Source organism: Acomys minous, assembly GCF_964271855.1.
Source record: "Acomys minous genome assembly, chromosome: 5".
Lineage (NCBI taxonomy): Eukaryota > Metazoa > Chordata > Mammalia > Rodentia > Muridae > Acomys > Acomys minous.
Genome location: NC_140494.1, coordinates 50,621,061 through 50,646,607, shown reverse-complemented (window position 1 = coordinate 50,646,607; position 25,547 = coordinate 50,621,061). Strand labels below are relative to the sequence as shown.

At 34.6% G+C, this 25,547-nt stretch overlaps 1 pseudogene across 1 annotated transcript; it reads right to left on the bottom strand.

The window, feature by feature from the left end:
• Positions 1 to 20,890: 20,890 nt before the first annotated feature.
• Positions 20,891 to 22,607, bottom strand: LOC311598358 (N-lysine methyltransferase KMT5A-like; annotated as a pseudogene). Its single transcript has 3 exons — positions 22,488 to 22,607; positions 22,366 to 22,420; positions 20,891 to 21,603 (listed from the first exon to the last, which is right to left on the bottom strand). The product of its transcript is annotated as an N-lysine methyltransferase KMT5A-like (transcript).
• Between the last annotated feature and the right edge of the window lie 2,940 nt (positions 22,608 to 25,547).

The following is a 25,547-nucleotide window of genomic DNA, read 5'->3' as shown; positions in this document are numbered from 1 at the left end:
TATTATATTTTATCAAATGTCACTTGCTCTAAATGTTAGACACAGAAGAGAGATGAGAAAACAGAAACAAGTTTGGCAGTATTATAGAATTTGGCACATAAGATTTATTTCCTGTCAATATTATTTCAGGATAATGGTGCCAAGAATAATTATTAGTTACAACTTTCAACATGCCAGACTAATCAAGAAACGTCTGTCACTTTCCCCGTCTCTGGTCTCTTGCTTGTCCTAAAGCAGACCATTAGTGGAATTCGGGGCTTTTAAAGCAATCTTGTTAGTCTTCATATCCTTGCAGGAGTATACATGGTCATGCAGATTCGCTGTGATAGGATACCACAATAAAAAGTTGATATTTGTCATTAAGATTTACATAAATATTCCACCCAAAAGATGATTGTTTAGTTGTTTTCTTATAAATCCCACAGTGTAAGATTATTTGAAAGTAGCCAAAGTACCATTAAATTATGGTAATTTAGTCAGTATTGATTTTAAAAGAAAAGTATTTCCCTGCTTATTTAATGAAAAGCTAAATTTCATTTCACCAAAGGCTTTAGAATGAGATTCAATTTATTTTTCATGTATTCTAGAAAATAAGTGTTCAAATAATGTTATGTGGGAAGAAATAATGTAATTTATATTAAAAATAATATTATTTGTTGAATAGGTTACATGCCAAGATTCTGTGCATTTCAAAAGTGGAGACTATGTTTAATGAATATCTATTACATATTGTAATAGAAATTGCCAAAAAATGTAAAATGTGACATAATAATTTAAAAGTGGTACTAGTAGTAAGAACACTATACTTCAATAACATAATCGGTGTATGAACGGTTGTGTAACTCTTTAACGGCAGCTCACTTTCTCTTCAACACTACTACAGTAATACTACTGAGTTCTGGCTTCATTGATCTCTTGAAATCACAGAAAGCATGCTTCCATCTATATTTATGTTCATTAATCATTAAGAAATTTATATCTATTTCTTTTTAAATATTATTTGTCAGGCTGGAAAGATTACACAGCATCTAAGAGTACATAACACTCTTGCATAAGACCTAGTTCAGTTCCTATCACCTACATCTGGCAACTCACACTTTCCTTATAATTTAAATTCCAGAAGGTACTAAGACTTCTTCTATTCCCCTGGATGACCTGTACTCATATGCACACACTCTTACACATACGTATACACACATGTGCACACTCACACATACACACACACATAATCACAAAATGAAAAAACAAAACAAATATTAGAGATACAAATGTAAATGCTAATTTTTATTTAATCTTGTTACATTAACCATTCTTTTTAAGTTACATAGTTCAATGAAGAAAAAAGTTTTTCAAACAAAATATACATGTTTTTCTGCGTGCTTCTGCCAACCTTTAATTTTTAAATGAATCACATGCAGTGTAACAAATTTGACTTAGCTGCTATTCATCAAGTTATGATTCAAAAACAATCACTTATTTAACCTATTAAATATTGAGTAATGTAATGTGCATATGTGCAGATTTAATAGTTATTAGATGAACAGTTATTAATTATTAATAGTTATTAGATTAATTCATGCCTCATTTAAAAATGTGGATTTATTCTGGAATTTGCAGTTAGTGATACACCATAGTGTGGTCATCAGGGTACATGGTTACACAAAGAGAGATAGCTACCACAATATGAGGTGATAAAGTCTTATTGGAGCATTATAATGTCTGTTGTTAACTAACACGTCATCATATGGCACAAGTTGAGTTAACGTATGCCTTTTGAGTTGTTTCGTATGCACAATGTTTATTCTACAACTAGCTTCAGATAAAGTAACCTAAGATTTCAAGTCATAAATGCTTCAACCTAAACTCAAGTCTAATGGTCTCAAAAACTATTTAATTCACAAAGGCCTTATTTTGATGTTATCCTACTACATGATATACTGAGGTGGAATTTTTAATTTCTAGAATCTATGTTAATTAATAAATAGTAATATCTGAATCCTTAATACACCGCAACAGTACTAGAAACAAACAACACAACAAAGCAGGATATTTACTCTTTTCCACCTATCACAGGCACAATTATTTACTCAAGTACTACAGGACTAGTAACTTGCTTTCACTATCTTCACTCACAGTCTACATGGCTTTTTAACTAATACATGTGATCTTCACAGCTACTTTGTATAAATTTGTCTGAAGTTTTTTCTCTGAAAAAAAATCACAGAGCATAACAAAACTAATAGGCAATGCAGGTATTACTAAATTTTGAGGCAATCAATAATCTGTCAGACATCACAGAAATTATGTTTTGCATGGGTTTATAATTTCTTGCTTGAGTATGTCACACAATTGTGTCACCCTAATAAGTGTAGCAAATATATATCATCCAATGATATAGATTGTCTTTAATTGTTACGTTATCCTTTTTTTGGTTTTCACATTAAAATTAAATTTATTGTTAATCTAAGAAACAGTTTTCAAATTTTTATCTTCTATTAAATATTCAAGTGGTTTTCCACAATGTCCTCCACACTTGATTATTCTTAGTGCCTTAAAGGACACAGGGTTAAAGAAAAAGACACAGGGTCATAATTAGCACCTTGGTAGATTAAATGAATCGGTGACTTTGAATTTTTAACCAGTAAAGCACATAATAATATGTGTCTTCGGTTCATGCACTGCACTGTTTTGATGCATTTTATTGCCACCTTCACTCCTCTAGAAATCTTAAGAAATTCTGTATAATTCAGCATGAAATTTTGCCTGGGAACATAAAATGAATGCCATCCAACATCTTGCTATACTTTTAGTAAGACTGTAATATCACATAAAAAAGGGTTCCAAGCTTTTGTTCAGAGAACAAGTTTTTGCCTAGTTGCGATTTCTTAATCTTACAAGAAGTTAGAGCTTCTGAAAAAACAGGATTATTCATTTCATAAATGTGTTGACAGAGGATATCAAATACAATGTTTGTAGATATTCCTTTTGTAGTGGATATGTGTAAAAATGTGCAATTCTATGCGCTCCATTGCTTTAAAATGGCTATATAAGTAAGTTTACTGGGAGGTACAGAATTTGGCCATAGGCAGATTTTCTTTGAATGGCTATCTTAATTTAGCTGTGTGAAGTTACTCATGATTTCATTACAATAAATAATTTTAAAATAATTTGTGTTTAGACACTTATATTTTTATTCTTTAAATTAATTGTTGCTAGATAATGCATATGCATGCATATATTCTTTAATACATAAATACAACCTGATCAGTCTCTGTATCTACTCAATGTTCAGTTATTAGACTATGCTCAGTCTGGTGATACTTCTAAGCATGTTTCAAAGCTGACTATTTGGAATTCCTTTCCTCAAGTAGACTATGTCTCCTACTCTCAGTATTTCTTAGCTACCTGTAGTTCATTGTGTAGAGTAAAGCTTAGTTGACTTTTCCACATATAGTTGAGTTTGCCTATCATGTAGCATTAGATGTCTTGATGTTTCTTAGACTAAATTTTATTAATTCCTTAAATACTAAGTGTAAATGGTGGTATTCAACCCAAGGAGGACAAAGCTCCTGGTTTTTGTTTGTTTGGTTGATTTGTTTGATTGTTTTATCCAGGGCAAGCAATACTTTGAGGAGAACATGAAACTGTAGCAGACATCATTCACATTAAACTACCCAAAAGCTTTATATGAAGTTTCGCCAGCTGCTTAACTGCCATTCAATTACTTCAGTTAAAATAATAGAAATAGTTGGAATAACATGACATAGTGAAACTTCAGACATAAGCAGTTTTACATTTACATGAAATGAATTTAAATTTCATTTGTAAAAGAAATTGACTAATTTATTATAATAGCAAATGTCTCCTTTATTAAAATTCATTAAGTTTAGAAAATTCAGTTTGGTTGTCATACCCTTAATAGGATTCTACCTCTTTCTATTAATTTATTCTAATTTGATGTAAAAGAAAGTATAATTTGCTTGTTAACAAATAAGAACTAAAAATAAGATTGAGGTACTGTTTAAAAATATGAAACAATTGTATTTTGTTAAGATAATTTCCTATGTTTTAAATATGATCATATACTTAAAGCACATTGTGACATCAATGATTGAATTATATTTCTTTTCTTATTATTTAATGGAAGTATTTTTATTTAATTAATTTATTCAGATTGCAACTCAATTGTTATCCCATCACTTGTATTCTTCTGTTCCTCCCTCCCTCTCTCTTTCACCCTATTCCCCTTCACTAGGTCTAAGACTGAGGGGGACCTCCTCCCCCACTATATGGTCATAGGCTATCAAGTCTCATCTTGGTAGCCTACTTATTCTTTCTTTGCATGCCATCAGGCATCCTCACCAAGGGGAGGTGGTCAAATATGGGGCACCAGAGTTCATGTGGAGAGTGTCCTGTCCAGTGGGTAGATCAGAGTAGGAGTTCAATGTCCTTGTTTAGTGCAATAGTTTGAGCAGACCCCCTGGGCCCTGATCCACCTGTCACAATGTTCTTCTTGTAGGTTTCTAGGACCCTGAATTATATTTCTTATTCTGGAAACTCCTCTAAAATGTTACAAAACTATGTAAAGTATAAACTTATCTGGTCACAACAGAAAAATCAACAATTGAATTGAAAACACTTTAAATCAATAAAATCTCCTTATAAATACCATAACAGTAAAAGAAATTGGAAATAAAATTTCATTGATTATTATTCTATAAATGGCTGTTTTCCCCCATCAATTTGTTTGCCTTGGGACGTGATCATTCCTGCATCTGGTAAAATTTCCTGCCTGTAAGTTTACATTTTTCTGAACTCTAATCAGCTGTGGTATTTTACGTCTTTTGTTTTAGTAGCAGCTTTATGCATGGTATAATTATAACTGGCATTTTAAATCTGTAGGACAAAACCCTTACTAGAATAAAGTACTCTTGGTAATTTGAACTATCTACAACTAGGTGGAAGTGCTGGGCTCTTTAGTTGTTGAATTATGGTCTTTTTACATTAATATATTTATATGTAAGTATAACGATGCATATAAATATCTTGGTGTATGTTACTTCTCAAATTTATTTATTCTATCTGCAAGAAAAATGTTTGAGAAACATAAAAAGTAATCAAAGTTACCAATAAAAATTAAAGCAAATCAAATATGATAGTTTAATAGATTAGTTGAGTAATTTTAACAACTCTTGGATACTTTTGTGTTTATAATATTAGCAAAAATCAGATTTTGTTGTTGGCAGATTGAAGGAAAAGGCAGGACTAAGACTCAGTTTTTCATATTTTCTCTAAAAGTACACTGAAGTCAATGTCAGAACTATATGGATGCCATTAAATTCTCAGATCATGAAGGCAAGGAATACATGGAATTGCAGAAACAAAAAAAAAAAATAGAATTTAGGATGTGGAAAGTTACCCTAAAAAAAAAAAAAAAAAAAGTAACACACACACACACACACACACACGTAGGCACACACTCACATCCAGGCATGCACGCAGGTATGCCCAAGTGTGACACACACACACACACACACACACACACACACAATTGACCAAATGGAGAATGTATTGACTAGCGTTTACTTAATTTGATATAAGCTTTGATTTGGACGTAGATTCATTTGGAAGAGGTAACGTCAAGTGGGAATATGGCCTCCACAGACTGGCTTTTGGGCAAACCTCTAAAGCTTGTTCTTAATTGATGTTTTATGGAAAGGAATCACGTTGTGAGTGGGACCACCTTTGCTTAGGTGGTCCTGAGTTTTATAATAATGCAGGACGAGCAAGGCATGAGACCTAATCTAGTGAGAAGTACTGTTCATGGCTACTGATTCAAACCTTGGTTCCAACTTCCTGCTTTCAGTTCGAGATCTGACTTAGATTAGAGATTGTAAGCTGTAAGGAAAACAAAATCAACCATGTTCTGTCCAAGATACTTGTGGTTATGTGTTTTACCACAGCAATAAAATTTGTAGCAACAATATGGATAAAATTAAATCACTTTTTAAAAGTCAAGGAGTTATGATGTAAAGAATCTCTGAAATAATTAAATTCCATTTATTTCCCTGGCAACATCATCATATCTTTTTTCTATATAGCTGAATGAACATCCATTCTTTACATGTTAGTATGCATTTATAAAGTCACAAAAATCTACCACTGTGTCAAAACTGGCACTGGAGATATGGTTTAGTGGTGAAAACTTTGAAAGAGACACAAATTCATATAATAAAAATACTGTGCAAAACAGTTTTTTATTCATTGACTGGTTTACTCAGAAAAGTACCAGAAATTTCATAAGAAATCTGGTATGAAGTTGAAAATGACAGGAAAGTATTTAATTTTACAAATCACTGAGTAACCATTCCTGATATATGTACCTGCTCACAACCTAAATATGAATTTATAACTATTTTAATAACAGGATTAAAATATTCCATTGAATCTATTTGCACTGCTTTAAATTTGCTCAAAGATAGGTGGAGTAGAAAAAATGTTGTAAATGAAAGAAAATGTAACACATGTGGGTTTTATCTTATCCCTAAATAATTGAAAACTCAACAAATTCATTTTCCAACTCAAATATTTTGTGGTAATTTCTCGATTACAGTTTTTCTGGCAAGCTTAGAATTCGATTTTTGAATCTGGCGTTTTAACTAACATCATACTTCATGCTAATAAATGCAGAAATACTAAAAGAAAATTGGTAGTGTGCCTGCTTATGATTGGGGTAGCCACACAAGCAAAGAGCATTTGAGATGTTCAGCTCCCAAACATAAATGCCAGTATTGTTTCTGTATAAGAGTACTAAAATGAGGATCTTGTGTTTATTTCTGCTTTGCTCCATCTTGGCTCCTAACTCATAGCAGAATTTTATTTTTAAATTTTGAATGACATATTCAGCAACAAACAATATATGAAGACGACGTAGGAATTTAGTTCTTACAATAAAAGGTTTAGAATATTTTTGAACAAGTGGTTAAAAAAAAGGAAGAGATTTCAGTCAACAGATTTAAGTACCAAACGCTTGCAAAAGCATTCAGAATTAATGCCCAAGTAGTTGTACAATTAAAATGAGCAATGAATGGATAAGTGCAAGGTACAGATAGTAAATATGTAATTTCTACAGAAAGTCCATAACAGTATACAATAATTTATAGCTTCTTTTTTACCCAAATAATCAAGGCTGAATACATTTGAAATACTTTATAATCTTGCCATGTTATAATAAAAGCTTCAACAACCTTTACAGGGAATAATCCTTTAGCTTTGTGGAGAAATAGAAAAGACAAAATCTCACCTTTAGAGAAACTGTGAAAATATAATTTCATTGAATCCACAGCAATATGTTCTTGTGAATGGAAAACTAACAAACTGCAAATTATGACACAAGGCAAGTATAGAGAGTCATGCTGTAATCCCAGGGCCTGGTGATTGAAACAGGAGTTTGAAACCAGCATAGGCAATGAATTGAGTTCCTGGGAAGCCAATGCTGCCAGTGCTTGAGACACTGTCCCAAAAGGAAAATAAACAGAAATTTCAAACATTCTTACATAGGACTGATCCTATAAAGACAGACGTTTTTAACAATATCTTGTTTGTATACTCTCTTCTCCATGTGTACAGTATTTGAGTGTTTTAGTCACCCTTTTTATGAAATACTCCCATTTTCTACTCTAGTCAATATGAAAGGTCTCTATGTGATTTAAATGGCATGGATAAGAAAGAGAACATCCAATCATGTATTTATCACTCTATGTCTGAACATACATCACCCAAATACTGTATATACTGTACACCTTTTGGATATTTAGAATTCAGTAATACTTGTCTTTGGTGTAACAGGCTCATATTCAGAAAATAAAGTCATGGTCAACATAATTGTAGCAAGAGAAAAATTTTAAGTAACAAGGTTAAAAACTGCTTCTACAAATGAGCCATACATAAATTTAAAGACACCAATCTCATTCTTTATAAATTGTATCTTGAGACTTTAAGGTCATGAAAACACATGTTCATCATATTTGAACTTATGTATCTTATTTTAAAAGAAAACATGAATACCTTTCTCATCATCAGTATTTTCGTATTAGATAATTTCCGTTGTAGTTACAGAATGTAAATTATAAAATAAGTATGCATTTCTTTCTATGAACTCTCCTTTACTACTTATACTTTGACTTGTGTACAAATTACACAATATTAAACTTCAGTGGATAACACAAATCATTATGAAGTTTCAGTAAATATCATCTATTCAATAAATGAATTACATTACTCAGTTGCCATTTAATATTAATAAACACATCAGTTAATAATTGGTTATAAATTTTAACACATTTTAAAATAATATTTAAGCATGTCATTTGTGCTTGAAAATATTCTAGCTGATTCCCCAACTTTAACTGACTAGAGAAATGTATTTTCTGTTTAATTTATAAGTTTTCAGTATTAAAAAAAAGAAGGCACTGATGATATAATTTCACTGATAATAAGATGATGAAGGGAGTTATTGTTGCTTTAATTTGTTGTTGTTTTGATACAGGGTTCACTAAATAACTGGTTTTGCTGGAATTTGTAATCTCTACCCTAGCTGCCTAAGTGTAAGAAATTGTGTAAACAAAAATATTAGAGACAAATAAACCAGTTTATATTTATAAAGTGACAAAACTGGAACTCTATTTTTTTCTCATTTTCTATTAATACTTGGAACTTTTTCTGTGTCAGAGTGCTCTACTAACAATTTCTAAGTGGCTTATTTAGACCATACTGATGTTTATGTTAGTGATTTGTCCTTTTTCAATATCCCAAATTAAATACTTTATCAAATTTATTTTAAATGTGGGTAATCCATCATGAATATATGCAGAAATGAGTACGTGGGAATGTGTGCTAATATGGCATTTAATCTTGTGCCTGATGAAACTCCTTTATCTAGCATTCAGACTCCTTTGTTTCCCTTTGTTTTCATCTTGCAAACATATGTCTCTTTAAGCCTCATTCACAGTATCTACTTTTCATCCCTGGACTGGGAAAAGCCTTGGAAGGGACTGTTCCTTAGAATAAGAAAAAGACTAAAATTTAGTAAGTAATCAGCAATTCACTAAATGCATGTGTATTTAGGAATAGTCATATGGAGGACATTACAAACTGTTTATTAATAGATTTAGCACATTAAATAAATGTGTGTGTGTGTGTGTGTGTGTGTGTGTGTGTGTGTGTGTGTTGTTGTTGTTGAACATCCAAGGGACAAAACATATCTGGAAAACTGTATACCTATCTTTGGCATCTATTGTAATATAGCTTTATCTGCCAAACAAAATAGAATATCTATACATGTAATCATTGAACAGATTTAGCACAGTCCAAAATTGAATGAATGCAAGTCTTTAAATTTTAGATACCTATCCAAAACGTCATTGCCAAAAGTAGTATACACTTACATTATACATATAGATGTAATGAAACAAGTGCATGTTGATATCCAACTGTAAAACTCTTTTATCTACAGATGAACAGTACATCAAATAAAATAAAATTCTTTCAGAGTTAAAGAATACAAGGGTGATCTGCAATCAAAGATGTAAACTATATCTAAACAAATATTACCTATCTTAGCATATTTGAGCACCTGTAGAGGAAAAGTCTAGTTAATAAAGGTGGTGTTTAAACTGATTTGCCAGAATTTAAAATTGACATGATTATATTCTGGAAATAGTTTTGAAGTACTTTATGAGAAACTTATCCTCTTGACAGATACCAATTTATATTATTATGAAAGTGAATATCAATATTTAGGGCTAAGAGAAAGTAATGAAGTAAAATATATAAATATATTAGTTTAGAGTAATGAATAAAATGTTAAGTTTTCTGCCTTTTGTGTGTTTTAGCTAATTTAGGTGATTATATTGAATGCTTAATTTCATGCGTGAAGATGTAGATAGTATTGGAGTGTGCTGGTGCAAGGGGAGCAGGTTCTCCCTGAGCACTGTAGTCAGGGTACAACAGCAGCCAGCTGCGATGAACACAGAATTTTTAATTTTAACAACACATTATGAAATAATTTCAAATTTTATTTCTTGTTGATTCTCTCTAAAGGCCTCTATATCAGCATCAAAACTGGCCATGAGCACTGTAAACTCTTACTAAAATAAATTGTGCTGCTGTCTTATAGTAATTATTTCTATTATCACTCACTACTAAACAAATTTCAGAACTAAATTCATGAAGCAAAGACAAACAAAAAATATGATGTTGTGTTTTTCAGTTAAGTTAGCAATTCAATCCTGTGTTTCCCACAAATTAACTGGATTATAGTTTTACTCAAAATTGTAAACAAACTTTTTTCTAAAATAACTGATATTCTTTATCACATTCTTCAAAACTAATAATCAACTGAATATAATTTAGAGTGTTCCTTAAATAATTTCATATTTTTTCTAGCCTTGTAGGAATAAAACTTTATAAATCGAAAGAAAAATAAAAGTTTGACTTCTACACTAAATAGGAAGTAGAAATCAGTAGAGATAAATTCTCCATTGTGAGTGAATGCAACAAAATTTCCAACTCTTTTTATATAAGTGTATTCTCATGTATATATAATTTTTTGTTGATCTGTTGATGTTACTGCATCTTTGGTGAGGCTCTAAACAAGAACATCTATACAGAAAAGCTACCAAAAGGGATTTGAACAGTCTTGGATAGATATTTTTACAGAGCGTCATTCCTGTGGCATAGAGTGAACAGAGTCGTAAGGAGCAGCACTTAAACGTTAGTGCCTTTGGAACAAACTGTATGATACTTGCTGTCGGAACAGGACTCGGAGATTTAGTGAATCAAATGTTTATATCCACCTGGAGGTGCTTTCTTCCTGCATTCAGCTACTGCTGTCAGTCAAAGCACCATAGGCTGAAGGTGGAATTGCAAAGCTTAAAGAAAACTCACACACATCACACACATGTCATGTCACACATGAAAGTTGGAGGCTGTGTGTGAGTAGATAAAGACAGAGGTAGGGAGTCTCGCTGCACATACAAACCACTGAAGGGCAGGTGCATGCGTGGCTGTAGACAGTCAACACAAAATCAAGAGAATGGCAATAAGATTTTTGGAGGTTTTTTGGTCGGAAGTTTTTTTTTTCTTTTTTAACTTCAAGTCATTTGCAAATTTATTATGGGTTTTGGTTTTCTGTTCTGTTGTTTGGGGTGTCTGTGCATGCTAGAGTGTGTGTCTCTGAGTCTACTGTCTTGTACTTTTTTTTCTCTTTTTATGTTATGTTTGTTTGCTTTGTCTTAATCCAGTTTGTTTGAACATGAGCAGTGAACATATATGTGTATGTACGTACATATATATATATATATATATATATATATATATATATATACATATTCACACACATATACATATGGAAAATGCTTTTACTTGCAGAACTGCTAATGAGGACACCCAACATTGCTACCCTACTTTTTCTATTCTCATCTTGACTCCTCTAAGTTTAAATCCTACCAACTCTGATTCCCAATGTCAGGCCCTATCTTTCTCAGACCATCTAGCAGCATTGTAATCTGCAGCCACATCAGGAAGCCAGATTTGTGTAGGTTCTCCCCAGAGGCTGCACTTGTCTAGTCAGTCCCTTCATAGCTACAAAGTCTGATTTCACCTTAAAAACATCCTAACTTTGTGTGTAAAAGATGTATGTGCTACATGCTGATGGTGCAAATTTGAGAGCTGTAAAGCAGAGGTTTTAACTACCCAAGTCTCTTAAATAAAAAAGATTGAAGGCTGAAGTTCAGTTATCATACAGGAACCAACTTTGGACCTCTAGCTCCTCCAGCAGTTCATCTTCCTGGCCCTGAGTTTTCCCCAAAACCCGACAGCCATAAGCTGTCTGACAGCTGAAAAGGCACCTGGCTCTTCCTCAGTGAGAATGTTGATGCTATGTGAATGAAACCAGTAAAATGAAAGGAACATTAAATTCTACACAAAGTTGCTGAGAATCTTTATTCTTCAGGGACAATCATATCCTTTTGGTCTCCCTTGATCCCCTAGTTCCTCCATCTCTTAGCCCTCTCCTCTCTATTCTTCTCATAATAATGTTCACTTCCTTGTCAAAAATCAAATGCCCATATGTGTGTGGATTCATATCTGGGTCTTCGATTCGATTCCACTGATCAACCGGCCTGTTGCTGTGCCAGTACCATGCTGTTTTAATTACTATTGCTTTATAGTACAGTTTGAGATCAGGTATGGAGACTCCTCCAGAGCACCTTTTATTGTACAAGATTGTTTTAGCTATTCTGGGTTTTTTGTTTTTCCATATGAAGTTCAGAATTGAACTTTCAATGTCTTTAAAAAATTGTGTAGGTATTTTGATAGGGATTGCATTGAATCTGTAGATTGCTCTTGGTAGGATGGCCATTTTTATTATGTTAATTCTCCCTATCCATGAGCAAGGTAGATCCTTCCATCTTCTCATGTCATCTTCAATCTCTTTCTTTAGGGTTTTGAAATTTTTTTCAAACAGGTCCTTCACTTGCTTAGTAAGAGTAACTCCTAAGTACTTTATATTGCTTGTGGCTAATGTAAAGGGTGTAGTTTTCCTAATTTCTTCCTCTGCAAGCTTATCATTTGTGTATAGGAAGGCTACAGACTTTTTTGAGTTAATTTTGTATCCAGCCAATTTGCTGAAGGTGTTTATCAGCTGTAGGAGTTCTCTGGTGGAATTTTGAGGGTCGCTTATGTAGACTATCATATCATCTGCAAATAGGGATAATTTAACTTCCTTCTTTCCCATTTGAATACCTTTGATCTCCTTATGTTGTCTTATTGCTCTGGCTAGAACTTCGAGTACTATATTGAAGCGATATGGAGAAAGTGGGCAGCCTTGCCTTGTTCCTGATTTTAGAGGAATTTCCTTAAGTATCTCATCCATTCGATGGAAAAGGGATAGCATCTTCAACAAATGGTGCTGGTCTAACTGGATGTCTATGTGTAAAAAAATGCAACTGGACCCATATTTGTCACCTTGTACAAAACTCAAATCAAAGTGGATTAAAGACCTCAACATAAAACCAGAGACACTAAATCACTTAGAAGAAAAAGTGGGGAAGAGCCTGGAACATATTGGCACAGGAGACAACTTCCTGAAAAGAACACCAACAGCCCAGGCATTAATGTCAAAAATTAATAAATGGGACCTCATGAGGCTGAGAAGCTTCTGTAAGGCAGGTGACACGGTAAAGAGAACAAAGCGACAGCCTACAGACTGGGAAAAGATCTTCACCAACCCCACATCTGACAAAGGTCTAATATCCAAAATATATAAAGAACTCAAGAAATTAAATACCACCAAACCAAATAACCCAATCGAGAAATGGGGCATGGAACTAAACAGAGAATTCTCAACAGAGGAATATCAAATGGCTGAGAAACACTTAAAGAAATGCTCAACCTCCTTAATCATCAGGGAAATGCAAATCAAAACAACGCTGAGATTCCATCTTACACCCATCAGGATGGCTAAGATCAAAAATTCAAGCGACACCACATGCTGGCGAGGATGTGGGGAGAGAGGAACACTCCTTCATTGTTGGTGGGAATGCAAACTAGTACAACCACTTTGGAAATCTATCTGGTGCTATCTCAGAAAAATGGGAATAGGGCTTCCTCAAGACCCAGCTATTCCACTCCTTGGAATATACCCAGAAGATGCTCCAGCACACAGCAAGAAAATTTGCTCAACCATGTTCATAGCAGCCTTATTCATAATAGGCAGAACATGGAAACAGCCTAAGTGTCCCTCAATAGAAGAATGGATAAAGAAACTGTGGTACATATACACTATGGAATACTATTCAGCTATTAAAAACAAGGAATTCCCGAAATTTGTGGATAAATGGATTGAGCTAGAAATGATCATAATGAGTGAGTTAACCCAGAAGCAGAAAGACTCAAATGGTATATACTCACTTATATCTGCATATTAGCCCAAGGGGCATGTCCCACGAAAGCCTTCACTTACCAGGAAACTGAGACAGAGGAGAGGACATTCTAGTGGGACTCTAGATGAGAGAATCATGGGAGAAAGGCAAAGTAGAAGGACCCAGAGGGTCCTAGAAGCCTACAAGTAGAACATTATGATAGGCAGATTTGGGCCCAGCAGTCCCGCTCAAACTAAGGCACCAGCCAAGGACAATACAGGCGGTAAACCTTAAGCCCCTACCCAGATCTAGCCAATGGACAGAACAGTCCCCACAGTAGAGTGGAGAGTGGGATATGACTTTCTCACATACTCTGGTGCCTCACCTTTGACCATGTCCCCTGGACGGGGAGACCTGGTGGCAATCAGAGGAAGGACAGCAAGTTACCAAGAAGAGACATGATACCCTATGATCATATAGAGGGGGAGGTAATCCCCCTCAGGAACAGTCATAGGGGAGGGGAATAAGGGGAAATTGGGAGGGAGGGAAGTATGGGAGGATACAAGGGATGGGATAACCATTGAGATGTAACAAGAATAAATTAATAAAGGAGGAAAAAAAAAAGGAAAAAAAATAATGTTCACTTCCTTTCTCTGGATTTCTTCAGGAATGATTTGGCAAAATAACCTTACACTCACTAAACCTGATGGTTGTAAATGAATCTCCTTAGGTCCACCACCATTAAATGCTAGTTTGAGCCTCCGTTTGGATCAACATTTCATACTCCCCCTTCTCAAGCCCCCACTCACTAGGGAGCAGCTAAAAGACTATCCTTAATACTTATCAGCAACAAAAGGCTGTAATGTTTAGTTCAAAGCAGCCCAAGAAAATAACAATGCTGGTGACAGTATTTTAAACAGAAGGACTTTTGCAGGGTAAAGACTGGGTAAACATAGGCCTAAGAAGAGTTCCTGTTTAGCTGCAGTCTTCATTAAAATACCAGGAACATCCCTTCAGCTTAACTAAAGATCAACTACTTAGGAGATAGGCTTATAATTCCAGGGCAACCCAAATAGTTTCTATTAAGTCAAACGCTCCACCCAATGACTGTCATATAAAATCCACCTGTTTTCTACCATTTAGCTCTTCTTACTGTTCCTGTCCCAAGAAATAGCCTTGGCAGTTTCCACACATGGAGAGTCCAATTTGGTTGTTTCACTGTGCCTTCACCAACACTCTGGTTTGATAGCAGAAGGGATTGACTGGTTAATGATGCCTTTGGACCATATTTTTGTGGTGATAAGACTTTTTTTTCTGATTCTCTTGATTAATGTAAAACATCACTCAATACACATAACAAGCCTGAAAGTATCACCTACTGACCTAGATGATTAGCAAGGTTGGACTCTTGCACAATTTTTCATATAAATTGTCTCAGATGGAGTCAGACATATACATGCAATCTTCAAAATAATTAATGAGAAATGGTTCTGAGGTTTTAGATACAATCTACTCTAATTGCTTCATAAGGTCAAAATGAGCAATTTTTTAAAAGGCACTGGTATCTATTTGATTCATTTACTGTACTAAATTTAATAAATTACTTGCTAAGATTTGGTTGAAGTTCTAATGAACCTATTTGTTATTATTAGGGTACATTGGCACTATATATTTATAATGATCTCTCTGTTTTATGACCATGGTTATTACACACACACACACACACACATACATACATACATACATACACATCAGATTTTTGAAAAATCTTTTCAAAAATGGTTTATAGCTTTCTTTTTGGACATCTGGCACATACAGTATACAGGATACATTTTTCTTTAAGCATAACATTTTTCAGAGGCTAGTTTGACATTTATTTTATTTAATTTCTGAATACTTTCTCTTAATTATATAGCATAGAGTGAGTTTTCTATAATCATGTGCTAACCTGAAATAACACCATAATTACTGATTTTGTGTTTTATTTAGAATTTTATACAAGCATAGTCATAGTGTTTTTTATTCTATGAAACCATTTATTTCTTCTTTAAACTTTATAGATGCACATGCGGTATATGAAGGTGATGTCTCAGTAGATGCAAGCATTCTGCTGTGTTGAAAGGTCTGTAAGTATTTGCTTTATTCATACTACATTTATTTGTGAGGAGACTACTGAAAACCTTTCTCCTATCTATTTGCAAATCTGTTATATTGTTTTCTACATTATATTTTTGTATATTTATATTATCACAATTACAAAGATTTGTGACTTAAGCTTATGCCATTTGATTGGATAACAATCATCCCATAAAGTAATGTTCTTTTAGTTTTAATTATAAGTGGTGAGTAATTTTTAAAAATATGAAATGTCTCCTACAGACTCATTTGCAGTCTGGTTGGTCTCTCACTCATGGTGCTCTTTCTCAGAATTCCTACAATCTTTCGGATCTGGCTGTGGAAAATAGGCACTGAGGGTCCCTTGTAGAAACTCCCAATATTGGAATTTCCAGCATGTGTAGGCATGCATAGATTTTATGTGGGTGTGGGAATTTCAAACTGAAATCCTGTTGATTCACATCAAGGGATTTACATACCAGTTCTTGGTGATACTATGATAAGACAAAATAACTTAAAATATTTTCTGTGAATATCATATTCTTCTTACAAGTGATTAAGATTTTGAAACAAAATTTGATGTTTTTATTCCAGAAAGTATATGTCTTCATATATGGAAACTGATGCAACAAAATATCATTTAGAAAAAAATAAATATAATGTTCTTTTCTGTGGCTTCTTCCAGATGTTCAGCCACGCCAAGATGAAGCTGAATATCTCCTATGCTGCCATCAAATTTCAAAAACTCATTTAAATAGATGGTGAATGCAAGCTTCAAGCTTTCTATTGTAAGAGCATGACCACAGAAGGCACTATTCTGGAAAAGAGTAGAAGGTCCAAATCAAGGGTGGGAATAACAAACAAGATTTTTTTCTCATGGAGGAATGCATCCTGATACACAGCAGAGTAGTCTATCTTCTGAATCAGGAGAACTCAAGTAAGGAAGCAAAATTCTGTTTGCTCAAGACTGTGGATGTCAATATCAGTGCTCTTAACTTGGTTATTATTAAAATTGAGAGAATAATATACCTTGAATGACAGATATTGCTGTGCTGTGGCAGCTGGGACTCAAAATAACAAATATAATTAAAAATCTCTTCAATTTCTCTAAAGTAAGTGATGTCTGGCAATATGTCTGAAAGCACTTAAACTAAGAAAGTAAGAAGCCCAGGACCGAAGCACCCAACATTCAGCATCTTGTTACTACATATGCCCTACATCTTATGCCCTGCAGCGGAAACATTGCGGTATTGTTCTGAAGACACAATGCACTAAAAAAACAGATTTCCAGAAGGCACCAGGCAAGCTGATGAAGAGGAGAAAACATCATTCCTACCCAACTATGGTATCTATGATCCCCAACAATGACCAGAATGAGTGTACCTTGGCTACAACCATTATCTATCCATTATAGCCTTAGCTCTCTCGTTAGACTTAAGATCTGTTCAACATGAGAAAACTGGAATCAAGACAACTACCAAGGGCCAGTTAACTCACAGGTCTTGGAGAAAACCTTCAAGTGCTACTTAACTAAACCAACATAATTCACAACTACATTCTACATAAGTGTCTGTATCGCCAGAGGTAAGTGTTGTCCTCATCAGTCACCAAGAATATTTCTCTTTGTAACAGAGATCTTTAAAAATAATCATAACCAATAAAAATGAAGACATTAAAGATGTGGGCAATTTCTTTTGAGGCTGTAGTTACCTAATAAATTAAGATTAAGCAAAAAGAAAGCCTTCATAAGTCTTCAATCTACAAAACCATCATACAATGAGCTATAGTAATGAAAACAGGCTTTGGTAGGAGGGTTATTTCTCACTATGGATGTGAAACTGCTTTAATTTTTAATATTTTATGGCATAATATAACTAAAAAATGATACCTGTAACCTACAAAGTATATAGATTTAAACACCAAAACAGAACTATTAGAGAAGATTCTTTTATATATATTTAATCATTTCCACTTACATCAGAAACAGGAAAGGAACGTCCCACTCTCCATGCCTCTTACTCAACACAATACTTGACCTCTTAAAATAATAGAAGTATAGGGGAAAAGGGCATACAAATACGAAATTGAGAAGTCAAAGTATTTTTATTTCTGAAGACATGATTCCATAAATAAGAGATTCTAAAAATGATCAGATAATATGTGGATCTGATAAATAAATTCAGTAGAATAACAGAATAGAAAAGTAACACACAAAAATAAACTGCCTTTCTATATACAAATAACTGACACATAGAAAAAGGAATCAAGGCTACAACACCATTTAGGAAAGCCATAAAGACAAAATCAAAAGAAATCGCAAGTAAATCTAGCCAAGGGATAAACTTCATGAAATTCTAATTATATCTAGACAGATATAAAACTCTGACTAAATTACATTTCTTTTATAAATATTGATAAAAATTTGGCAATACATTAATTTCATTTTTAGCATCTATAAAAAATTTGATATATATGTATTCTAAAACTTATTGGACAGAAAAAAATTCTGACTGAATTATTTTATTTATTCATATTATAGAACTTTTTATTGAAACAATAAAAGGAAAAATAGTTTAAAATGAATTTTTTCATTTTCTTTAAATTTTATAGATATTGCACAATTTTTTTAATTAAAAGGTTTTATTAATATTACACAGACACTAAGTGAAGAACATCCATTTATTAACCAGTTCTCTCCTGACATAGTAATTCAAGTGTGTCTAATAATTATGGGAAAACAAAATTATTGACTCTGGCAAGGGAATAAAATTCAAATAATAAATTACTGGTTGTCACAGCTTTTATTTGTCCATTCCTTCTCACCTCATTATTGAGTTGTAATATAAACTACAAGAATTTATGGGCTATAGACTTACCCAGCAATATTTGTCAGAGTATTATGTCTACTATGTAATTAGCTTGCCATTGTTAATTTACAGTGCTTTGTATACTATTGAAAATTCTTTTGTTATTTTTAACTGTTGTACTATCATAAAATTAAATGTGTCAAGTAAGAAATTCCCTCTGCAAAGTAGAGTAAAATTTACTATGGATAACTTATTACATAAGAAATATGAAAACTACATTTTCCTGTTAGACATAATTGAGCATTGAAGTATTAAAGAACAATATTGATCATTTGAAATAATTTTTTAAAATCCCCAAATTGAATGCTAAAATGAAAGTTAACTTCGTTTCTTTTAGAGTGTTTCCTACACATTAAAGTTAATACTATTTAATCTTTTATCATCATTTATGCAAAATAGATAAGGTATTGAAATGACTCTGAAAAATTTTTGGTCTCACCCTTTATTCTAATGTGCATTTTAAATTTTAATCTATTAGGATAAAAGTCATGAGTATATCTGTTTGCATTGACCAAGAATTTTTCAAAATGTTCCTATTAAAATAGATTCTATTTCTCAGAACTGTCTTTCAGGCAGATACTATTTTAATCTTCGTAGCTTTTGATACCCAAATAAACTGAGTCACAGCAGCTAAGACACACACAGGTACAACCAAGGCATTTTTATCTCACAGTTACACCCTCCTGTAGGATGCTCCTCCAAGTTTGGCCGCTGACCCGGGGTAGCAAGGGGTGTGGGAAGACTTTCTTAGGTAGCACCATCCTGAGCCTCGGGGATGAGGGAGGTGGTAGGGACAAGGGGAGGTTCTTATACCTGGCTCTCATGAGCCCCTGCCCCTGGATTGATGGAGCGTGGTGAGAACTAGCTCTTCTCAGGGAGGGAGAAGGAAGCCATGTACTCTTGCTATCACAGGCCAAAACTGAAGTATCATCCTGGTCCTCTGACTACTAAGGACCCTTGTGCTAACATGTCTTAAGCCGGCAGAGGTCCTAGACTGGCAGCATCTTTGTGGGATACCAGGGGTTCGGCCTTGACAGCAAGTAGAGAACTTTCCACACAGCCGAACTGAGGTGTAGGGGCAGAGCGGCGGGACTTAGTAATTCTGGTTCCACTACAAAACCTCACTTTTGATTAGAATAGGGTACCATCTTAAGTCTTCTCTATACAAACCAGCCAGCCAAACCAAAAAGATAAAAAATAAAAGAACCCTGGAAGAAAAAGAAAAACGCATTTATTTTTCTCCCTTCAAAACCTATACACATATAAGTTGTTTTCTGTGGGACTTTTTTTTTTTTCTATTTTTTTCCTTTTTAATTTTTTTTGTTTTATTTTTTTAATTGTTTATTTTTAAAAAATAAATTCAGTGTTCACATTTCTATAAAGAATTAATGCAGTTACAAGAGACCTGTCCTGCTTGGGCAGGACAACAGTGCTTTTCCCAGCCTGCCTCTAAATGGGCACTTCCACATGCCTGGAAAAGCCATAAGCCCCACGATGAGGTCTGCTCCTAGCTGGGTCACAGAGCCCCAGGCATAGTAAGCTTTGGAGAAAGCAGAGGGGAAGACTAGCTTACTGAGAAACTTTGTTAAAAACATTTCATACAAATCAGTGTGCACTCCTGTCAAGACGCTGAGAAAAACAAAAGCTTGGAGCCATCCTGTGCGTGGGTGGTGGCAGCACCCTCACACCCGCCTGTCCGGGGACGTGGGGTGCAGGGGTTCCTGGCTTCATCCTGGTCAGAGTTTGGCTTTCTAGTTCACGTTCACCTCCATTTTCTAAAAATCCGAGCCGAGTCTTAGACTGCGCGGGAAAACTTCAACTTGTATATAAAAGTTTTGGTAATATAAGGCTATCTGTCCAAGTCCACCTTGGAAACCTGTAACAGATATTTAAATGCTACATGAAAAGGTATCTTTAATATACTTTTAAAAACATTTGAAGTAATTATGTAAGAGTAAGTGTGTGTAAAAAAAAAATCATGTCCCTTTAAGGGCACTTAGTGCTTTGAAGGAGGCAGGGTGGCAAGGAGGTGGGAGGCTGCATGGTTAATGCTTCAGACAAGGGTAGGTAGGCTTTGATAGAGGCCTCGCTTCGGTCTCTATAGCTATACAAGGGCTCCTCACAAGCGGCAATGTCTCTGGAGGCGATGAGGATGAGGTGAGGCACACCAATGATGTCATGCAGTTTGGTCTATCAGTCCCCACACTTACTGTGATTGATCAGCCTCCCCATTGGTTTGTTTCTCGAGTGGCATCCACGCAATGGGTTTTGCTCAGATACTGAAAATACATATAGCAGCCCGCGGAGGGGTCTTGTGCATACAGAGCCTCCAGCTTCTTGGCATCGGTGATGGCAATGAGGTCCCCATGGTGTTCTACCACAAAGTCTCCCTGGGAGACCGCTCGGTGCCAATGAGGTCAATTTTCATGCCTTCTTCCTTCCTACTTCTTTCCTCAGACTGCAGCTCTGCTTTGCTCTTCCTGGAGCTCCTTCGCAAGGAGTAGAAATCTGAGTTTTCTGTTTTGCTGAGTTTTCCCTTGAGACTTTTTTCAAGGAGCCGGCTTGCCCTGGAAGCCTTTTCAGGACTGGCCTGGCAACCACTGCATTGGTAGAATCAGGTGATGGAGGTGGAGTTTTGGGAGAGTCTGCTGCTTCGGATTTTTGGTTTGGAAAACGTGGCAAGGGACCTCTCCTGACCTCTTTTATTTTATTATAGTTTTTATTTTTTAAAAGATTTATTGTTGTTTATTTGTCTTATCTTTTAAATATATAGCGAATAGCCATCCCAATTTTTTATTTTTTATATTTTCATTTTATTACATAATGTATAAAACAAACTACATACAGCAGGGAGAACCATGTGACAATCATGAGAATAATAAGTTCTATACATGTTACATTCATAGTGAATTGGCCATCTGCATTTGTCCAGTTTGAAGTAAGTGTCTTTCCTGTCTTGTTGAGTCTAAATTTCCCAATGAGTTTCAATATCAACCCTAGCTCAACTCGAATAGCTTAACTTCTTTATCTTGATATAAAACGATCTTGTCCCCTAACCATCTAAGCATTGTAAAAGTATACTTTTGTCTTCAATGAGCCTCAAAGACTTGAGAAGGAATACAACTTAAATTCCTGAGTGAACCAGCAGTGTGGGTTAGCAGCTTCCAAAATTTACAAATTGACTTAAAACAGTTTACTGGGAGAACTCATTGGCACAGGAGACAAATTTCTGAACAGAACACCAACAGCTCAGGCTCTAAGCCCAACAATTTAATAAATGGGACCTTATGAGGCTGAGAAGCTTCTGCAAGGCAGAAGACGCTGTCAGCAGACAAAGCGACAGCCCGTAGATTGGGGAAAAAATCTTTACTAACTCTTTTATTTTTTTTTTTCATCGGACTTCAGGGCACTTCGGATCGCGTTCCCAGCATTCCTTTTCTCTTCTCACTTCCTGTGGATACCAGCTAAAGGTTTCCCCTGGCATTTGATCTCGTGATGTGCAACTGAACTCTCTTCCTGAAGGGGTGAACACATTCCAGAGCATTTATTCAGGTATGCACAGATCTTTAGCTGCCCAGCAAACACGTTCTCCTGCAGCCCCGCCAGGCCCATGGCAGTTCGGCTGGTGCCCTTGCCTTTTCAGTGGCCTGGCCACCAGTGTTGCCTCTGCTACCAGCTCTCCCACGCCTCCGGCTTCGCCCATGGCCCGCAGTAGGTCAGGCAGCCGGCCCGGTCTTATAATTTATTTCTCAGCTCAAATTTGATATGTAAACATCATTTACTTCTCAAAGCAAATTAAAATTTCTCTGAAAAATGAGCTGTACTTTACACATAGCAGAAACTCAGTGACTACATATAAAATGAAATTATATAATACTGTAAATAAAACTGTATATCTTCCTGAATTTGTGGTAGCATTAAAGATAAAACATATATATATGTATATTTCTCAAGGTTTCAGTTTATTTTACATTAATGAAGAACAGCACAATCCACTGTTGAGTAATGCTGTTTTCCATCATAAGTAACTGAGTAAAACAATATACTAAATAAGCCATATTTTTATGAAAAATATTAAAATTTCCAAATCAGTTAAACTAAGATATATCACTATTTTTTGTGTTAGTCATTTGTTTTGCATAATATATTTTGCTATATTTCATCTTATTTTATTATCATCCATACAATCCTGTTTGTTTTCTAATGAAAGCCGTAAGGAGGATTATGGATGGGAAGAAAAGCGAGGGGAAGCGAGTAGAGAGGAAATGGTAATTAGGATGCAGATTATATATCAGATGTAATCAGCAAGTTTTAGTTGGAATCTGTCCTTTTAATGGCTGAGCCATTGTTACCGTCCATAATCTCTAGATTTCAGTTCAAAGATCAGACAGGCCAATCTTTTCAGCTTCTACTGAAGGCATCATGGTGGGTGGGCTTATATTGAAAAGAGCCTGTCTGGATAAGGTAACATTGACAGAGACAGTAAGCAAGTCTCACTTTCTGGAAGACTTTGAAAATAGGTAGCCCTGTGGTGGCTTGAACAGGTTTGGCCTCTATAGATGGATTCATGTGTTTGAATGCTTTGCCATAGGGATTGGCACTGTTAGGAAGTGTGGCCTCGTAGGAATAGTGTGGCTTTGTTGGAGTAAGTGTATCACTGTGGGGGTGGACTTAGAAGATCGCTATGCTTGTGCTCAGCCTGGTGCGCAGTGAGAGCCTCCTCCTGGCTTTTTCAGAAGCCGGTCTCCTCCTGGCTGCCTTTGGATCAAGATGTGGAACTCTTATCTCTTCCAGCACAATGTCTGCCTGCATGCGGCCATGCTTCCAACTATGATGATGATGCACTAAACCTCTGAACCTATAAGCCACCCCCAATTAAATGTTTTCCTCTATAAGAGTTGCTTTGGTCATAAGTATCTTTTTACAGCAATAAGTCCCTACCTAAAGGCAAGTACTTTGTATTAATATATCAGGATATATTTCATAGATAACTTCACATGTCAAATATGATAAATGTATGTAAAGGAGTAAATATATATATATATATATATATATATATATATATATATATATGTAAAACATTTTATAATTAAATACCATAAATCACCTCTACACAGCTATGTAGCTCACTTATAGAGTATTTGTCCAGCCATGCAGAAAAGTTTGTGTTGGATCATTATTATTTTATAGCCTGGATATGTGACAAACACCTGTAATATCAATATTTGTGATGTGAAAGCAAGGGAGAACAGAAATTCAAGGTTCGCAGAGAACCTACCCTACAAAATAATGTTAAAAATCAAAGTTCCAAACAAGTTACATTGACAGCTATATCCAACAAACTGAGCCTCTGCATGTCTACTGAACATTTTAATCCATGACATGACATACACTCATTTTTTTCCTCTGAAGATTGAATTACTTTTTAAAGTTGTAGACATCCATATCTATCATGTCTCATCTATATCAACTTAAAACATGTATCTAGATGAAAAACAATAAACTACATACAACAAGAAGAACCACAAAACAATCAGGAATTATATAAATGTTACATTCATAGTGTTTTGACTATTTGTATTTGGCAACATTGAAGAAAACATCTTTCCTATCTTGGTGCATCTAAAATTCTGAATGTAAATAAATATCTATCATATCTCATCATTATCAACTTAAAGTATTTATCTAGACCTAAAAACATCTTAACCCCTAAACAACTAAGCTTAATTGTAAAACTAAACTATCTCTTCTTCAACCAGTTAGAGACATGAGAAGGCATAAAACTAATTATCTGAATAGACAGGAAGTGCTGTTTAGCAGCTTCCAAAATAAGAAAATGACAGAGATAGTTTGCTGCCTGGACAGTTGCCCAAAACTATAACAATGGAGCATCATGTTCAGCCTTCTGGCCCAATATAACTGACAGACATATTTGCAAGGCAGGAACTATTGAAGATTTGCTTACCCTGTCAGAATTTTAGATGCACCAAGCAAGAGAGGAAAGATGTTTTCCTCGAGGTTGCCAAATATAAATAGGTAAAACACTATGAATGTAACATTTACATAATTCTTGATTGTTTTGTGGTTCTTTTTTCTGTAGGTAGTTTATTGTATATATGTGCAATAATATAAATCAATATGTAAAAGAAATAATGAAAACATAAGTAAAGTAAAATTGTAGTCATGAAGGACATAGGAAATATTGATAGCAAAAGAGGATTTAATTTGTGTGCATACAATGACTACATTTTCCCATTGAACTATAATTTATTCAAGTGATTCCCAAAGCAATCATGTGATCAACCTAGAAAGACACCTAGATGTGTGCAGGCTAGTAAGCATACATAAAATGTATTTCCATAAATAATTCAACCTAAACTCATTTATCTTCGCTTCAATGTACATTTCTTTCTCTCTCTCCCTCTCTCTCTCTAAGGATTATGTAGACATTTTTACTCTTTACTATCTCCAGTTGATTAAACATTTATCAGTCTTCTGAGGTAGTTAAATTTCACAAAATGTTAGTCACTAAAACTTAACGTCTCACTTCATGTGCTGATGATGAATGTATCTCTCAAGTGTATACCTCCTAAAACAGATGAGTAAAGGTTGACCATTTATTATTGACTAGATTAAAACTTAT